Source organism: Pelophylax lessonae (assembly GCF_965119305.1).
Source record: "Pelophylax lessonae genome assembly, chromosome: 12".
In the NCBI taxonomy this organism is placed as follows: domain Eukaryota; kingdom Metazoa; phylum Chordata; class Amphibia; order Anura; family Ranidae; genus Pelophylax; species Pelophylax lessonae.
Genome location: NC_138779.1, coordinates 45,641,846 through 45,647,845, shown reverse-complemented (window position 1 = coordinate 45,647,845; position 6,000 = coordinate 45,641,846).

Sequence of the window (6,000 nt, the reverse complement as noted above, 5' to 3'; positions counted from 1 at the left end):
GAGGACTGTCATGTCAGAGGGTGGGAGGACTGTCATGTTAGAGGGTGGGAGGACTGTCATATCAGAAGGAGGGAGGACTGTCATGTTAGAGGGTGGGAGGACTGTCATATCAGAAGGAGGGAGGACTGTCATGTCAGAGGGTGGGAGAACGGTCATGTCAGAGGGTGGAAGGACTGTCATGTCAGAGGGTGGGAGGACTGTCATGTCAGAGGGTAGGAGGACTGTTATGTCAGAGGGTGGGAGGACTGTCATGTCAGAGGGTGGGAGGACTGTCATGTTAGAGGGTGGGAGGACTGTCATATCAGAAGGAGGGAGGACTGTCATGTCAGAGGTAGGAGAACTGTCAGATGGTGGGAGGACTGTCATGTCAGAGGGTGGGAGGACTGTCATGTCAGAGGGTGGGAGGACTGTCATGTCAGAGAGTGGGAGGACTGTCATGTCAGAAGGTCAGATGAAGAAATGTTTGGCTCATCCTTGAATATGTTAGGAGGGTCTTTCTTACACCTCTAAACTTTCTGAGATGGTGGAGAAAGATCCCGAATAGTGCAAAATGTTTAGGTTTAGAAGTTAGAACACATCCCGCGCACCTCTGATATCACACACCATAAAGTACAAAATGTATCTATAAGTCTAGGTTCCCACTTGTTCTTCATGCGCTTTTAAACTCGTCTTTGTAGCGTGTTTTAAAGCCCTTTTTGACGTCTATTTATGCTTTGATGCAATTTTTTTATTTTTGTTAAGAAGGAGACTAGATTTTATGCACAAAACTCTACCAAAAACACACTAAAAACACATATACATGCATTTTGTATGTACTTTCTATGCATTCCTGTTGAAGTCTAAGGGGCCAAAAATGCACCATGCTACACCAAAAGAACCCCACTGCACCATGTTGCATGGATGTGAATGGCACCATAGAGAATCATTGCACATGGCAGCTTGATAGCAGACACAGTAGAGATTGCACTAGTGTGAATGGGATCTTAGAAATTGTTCACACGTACAGCACTGGATATCTTTTCAGAGATTAGCACCCCCTCGCCCGCCTAATTTTTGTGAACTCTGACCTACCGCACCACAGCTGCATGCATTTCACGCAGTTTCAGGGCGGTTGTTGTGTGGCCCCATTCACTTGAATAGGTCGTGTTTGGTGGCAGTACCATTTGCGATTTGTTGCTTAATTATTGCATGGTCACAACCCTGGGTGGGTGCTCTGCTGTTTTTATGTGGGTGGCCGGGGAAGGGCGTGGGGGTTGTAAAACCGCAGCTTAACTGCCTGATTTTACCACCCCCTGGCCACCTGTGTGAGACTTGAAATCCTGTTGTGCCATTTCATCAATTCTTTATACTACCCAATAGGGTTAATAACCAGCGCAGCAATCTAAAGGTTGGATGAAAAGTTCAGTGCAATATACACATTTGGCAGGTAAAGTGGAACTGTAAAAATAATTTTTAGAAGGTAGACTGTGCATGTCTTTTCTGCCAAAAAACGTTTTCTTCTTTCTTTTGGCAATTATTTTTTTTTTTTTACATTCCTGGCACCTTCCGGGATCTGTAAAATGCAGAGAGTGGAGCCAGGTGCCGGGATGATGTAATTCCAGTATGTATGTGCAGTATTCAGTATTCAGTAGCTGTCCAATGGCCGAAGAGAAAAGAGGAAGGGAAGAAGGAGATGGCAGAGGTGGGGACCACGGAGCAGCGATGGGGATCGCCAAACTGTCAGCACCAGAGGAGGGCAGACCCAGAGCGGAACTCAGCATGGATGAGGCTAGGCGGCCCTTGCATGGCATAGTTTTACAAGTATGCAGTTCAAGCATCGCCTATCTTCGTCTATGCTAGAGTTCCACTTTGCACAGTACAGAAAGAGGGCCATCAAAGTATAATTTAAGGCAAAACTTTTTTTTTTAGTTTTGGATAGAGGGGAGGGGGATTGGAACCCCTGTCAGTTTTTATCGCTGTCCAGTGGCGGCCCGTCCATTGGGGGCGCAGGGGCGCCAACCCCCCATCCATGCGTCCGGCCCCCTAATCTACATGCAGGGCGCCAGACGCATGGATTCCAATGGGGTTTTTTTTTTTTTTTTTTTAAGCACGTGATTAGAGCCAGAGGCTCTTATAGGCTTCAAAAAAGGGTGGGCTCGGGGCGCAGAGCACTGTGCCCCGAGCCCACCCAGTTGTGTGACTGGAATGGATGGAATCAGTGGCAGAGGGATGGTGGGAGGATGGGATGGTGGGATCAGGGGCAGAGGATGGTGGCGGGGATGGGATGGTGGTGGAGGAATGGGATCAGGAGAAGAGGGATGGTGGGGGGGGTGGTATGGGATCAGTGGCAGAGGGATGGTGGGGTGGATGGGATCAGGGCCGGCCCTACCATGGGTCCCACTGGGTCCATTGGACCCAGGCAGCACTTGGAGAGGGGCAGCAAATTGACTCCCAAGATTTTTTTTTACAGCAGTTTTTTGTGTCATCAATTTGCAGGGTCTTACAGGTGGCATTTACCCATCTCATACTGTCGCCTGTAGTGCAAACTGATGAGTATGAGGAGGCAGAGTGTCTCCTCCGGGGAAAATCCCTCATGTGATTGTGGTGTGCGCAATGATGTCAGACAGCACCCAGGGCAGGCTGGATCTTCTAGGGCGGTGGGCACTGCAGGCACAGGAGTGATATATATATTTTTTTTGGGGGGGGGCGGGGGGCAGCATTTCATTCTTGGACACAGGCAGCACAATGTCTTGGGCCAGCCCAAAATGGGATAGTAGTGGAGTTATGGGATCAGGGGCAAAGGAATGGTGGGGGGTGGGATGGAGGGATGGGATCAGTGGCAGAGAGATGGTGGGAGGGATGGGATCAGGGGCAGAGGGATGGTGGGGGATGGAGGGATGGGATCAAGGGCAGAGGGATGGTGGGGGAGATGGGATTGAGGGATGGGATCAGTGGCAGAGGGATGGTGAGAGGGATCGGATCAGGGGCAGAGGGATGGTGGGGGGATGGGTTAGAGGGATGGGATCAGTGGCAGAGAGATGGTGGGGTGGATGGGATCAGTGGCAGAAGGATGTATGGTGGATGGTATGGAGGAATTGGATCAGTGGCAGAGGGATGGTGGGGGAGATGGGATGGAAGGATGGGATCAGTGGCAGAGGGATGGTGAGGGGGATGGGATGGTGACACTGGCACTCACCTGTTCTCAGTGTCAGTCGATCCCCGTCCTTGCTCAGCACTCTTAGTCTGGCTTCACATATAGATTACATATCTCAACGCAAGACCCGTGGGCTGACTTCAGCCCCCCAGGCCTTGCCATGTGGCCCTCGCACCCATATTTGCAGCCGGAATGTGGCGGAACTCCATTCTGCCCCGTCCACTCCCGCTCTCTGCTGTCACTTGTAAACACAGAAGCCTTGTAAGAGAGATGCAGAGCCGCCTACACAGGGAGGTACTACAGCCAAATAAACAGGTAGTAGAGCCTTCTACACAGGAAAGTACTAGAGCCGGGCCAGATAGGAGGGAGTAAAGATTTGAGGAAACTTTGGAGGGGGGGAGGGGTTGGGGTTGCACACTCTACACACCACTCTGTGCATAGGGCACCCCTAAACCCTGCACTTTGTACCAATGTTAATTTAGTCTACTAAAATGTTTTTGTCGACTAAATTAACACAATTTTAGTCAACTAAAATACGACTAAAACTAAAACAATTCAGATGACTAAAATACGACTAAAACTAAAATGGCATTTTAGTCATAAGACTAAAATACAACTAAAACTAAAATGGCATTTTAGTCATAAGACTATAACTAAAACTAAATTGAAAATTGACATCTTTAAAATTAACACTCCTCTGCTGGCCATTTCTAAATCGGCAACACAATTCCATCCAGAGCCTGGAAAAATAGCCCATTAAAGTTTAAACATGTATTGCACCACCGCATATGCATAAGTAAGGGGCATCTACCAAGCTGCTGAAAACTAAAAATATAAGAAAAAGGCTTTTCTTATATTTTTCCCTAATATTAAACGTTGGTAATATATTCAGGTAATATGTGCAATGACATTACAGCCAACGGAGTTTACAGTTTTTTTGTATTTTAAAGTTGCACTTCGGTTTGTCAAAAAGCAATATTTCTGTTTTAAAACTTGGTTTTATTTATAAAGATGTTATAAATCTGTGTTTGTAGTGCATGTTCAAACCTTATAATAACATATTATTAGATTTTTACTCCAGGAGTATACAATTCATTTGGAAATGCTAGAGAAATTTTTAAATAATGCATTACAATTAACCTAAACCTATTCGATTTGTAGTTGACTAAAATGTACTGGAGATTTTAGTCGACTAAAATATGACTAAAACTAAAACAATTCAGATGACTAAAATACAACTAAAACTAAAATTGCATTTCAGTCAAAAGACTAAAATATGACTAAAACTAAAATGGCATTTTAGTCAAAAAACTATAACTAAAACTAAATCGAAATTTGCTGCCAAAATTAACACTGCTTTGTACACAGCTCACTCCTGAACTCTGCACTCTGTACATAGCGCACTCCTGAACTCTACACTCTGTACATAACACACCCCTGAACTCTGCACTCTGAATATAGCATAATCCTGAACTCTGCACTCTGTATATAGCACACTCCTGAACCCTGTACGTAATGCACTCCTGAACTCTGCATTACATAGAGCACTCATGAACGCTGCACTCTGTACGTAGTGCACTTCTGAACTCTGCACTCTGTACGTAGTGCACTTCTGAACTCTGCACTCTGTTCATAGTACACTCCTGAACTCTGCTCTCTGTACATAGCGCACCCCTGAACTCTATACTCTGCATGTAGCATACCCCTGAACTCTGCACCCTGTATGTAGCATACCCCTGAACTCTGCACCCTGTATGTAGCATACCCCTGAACTCTGCACCCTGTATGTAGCGTAATCCTGATCTCTGCACCCTGTATGTAGCGTAATCCTGAACTCTGCACCCTGTATGTAGCATACCCCTGAACTCTGCACCCTGTATGTAGCATACCCCTGAACTCTGCACCCTGTATGTAGCGTAATCCTGATCTCTGCACCCTGTATGTAGCGTAATCCTGATCTCTGCACCCTGTATGAAGCGTAATCCTGATCTCTGCACCCTGTATGTAGCGTAATCCTGATCTCTGCACCCTGTATGTAGCGTAATCCTGATCTCTGCACCCTGTATGTAGCGTAATCCTGAACTCTGCACTCTGTATGTAGCATACCCCTGAACTCTGCACCCTGTATGTAGCGTAATCCTGAACTCTGCACCCTGTATATAGCATACCCCTGAACTCTGCACCCTGTATGTAGCGTAATCCTGATCTCTGCACCCTGTATGTAGCGTAATCCTGAACTCTGCACTTTGTACGTAGAGCACCCCAGATACAACCAGCCCTTTGAGGATAACCATACTGCTGATGCATCCCACAATGAAATTGAGTTTGACACCCCTGATATACAAGAGATGAAGTAGAGAAGAGCTCAGGTACACCTTCTGTTGGCTATTTATGTTACTGCACCACATTTCACATTCTGGAACAGAAATGTATCAATAATGAATTATGTTTTTCTCTAGATATTTTTTCTGTGTTGCATTCTGTGTTTCAGCTGTAATCATGTCGTCAGTGAAGGCCTGTGGTAATGTGCGTCGGTGGTGGTCAGTGCACGCGGTGATCTCAGTTTGTGTACACTGTCACTGTGCATGCAGGTCTGATGTGTCACCACACAACTGGCAGGGCCTCGGCTCCTCTTGGATTTTGTCCCTCTGCTGGAATACGGCTATAGAAATCTGGACTGCAGACCCTGTGAGATCATCAGTGTAAAGATCCAGTATAAATAGATATCATACAGGCACAGATGTCATTACACTGGAGGATACAAGCGGCAGAGCATGTAACTATAAGGAAAGTTCCTCTGCTAACGTCAACCCTTTAAAGGGGACCTGTCAGTATGGCTCCTATACAGCACCGGAAGCTGCCATTGG